Source organism: Anneissia japonica, unplaced genomic scaffold (genome assembly GCF_011630105.1).
Source record: "Anneissia japonica isolate Jap-2015-1 unplaced genomic scaffold, ASM1163010v1 scaffold88111_len926_cov203, whole genome shotgun sequence".
NCBI lineage: Eukaryota > Metazoa > Echinodermata > Crinoidea > Comatulida > Comatulidae > Anneissia > Anneissia japonica.
The window spans coordinates 1-279 of NW_022729061.1; positions in this window are offsets into that span (position 1 = coordinate 1).

Genomic DNA, 279 nt, shown 5'->3' on the forward strand with positions numbered 1-279 from the left:
TCGTTCGTGCATTGCGGACTCGCGATCAAAGGCTGGCAGCAGTGCGGCGGTTGGTTCACAATGCAAAAACCCTGGAGCGTGCATAGCCATTCAGCGCAAATCATAAATCCATCTGCGCAACAAGCACATGGTTAAACGAATGATCGTCGCCCATGCGGAGTACTTCTTGATTTTGCATCGGCTGTGCCACAGTACACATCTCTTGAATGTGCTGATGTTAGTTGCTTGTCATTCCAAAGGGGAACAGAGGCACATGCAAATGACTGACATCTATTAAAC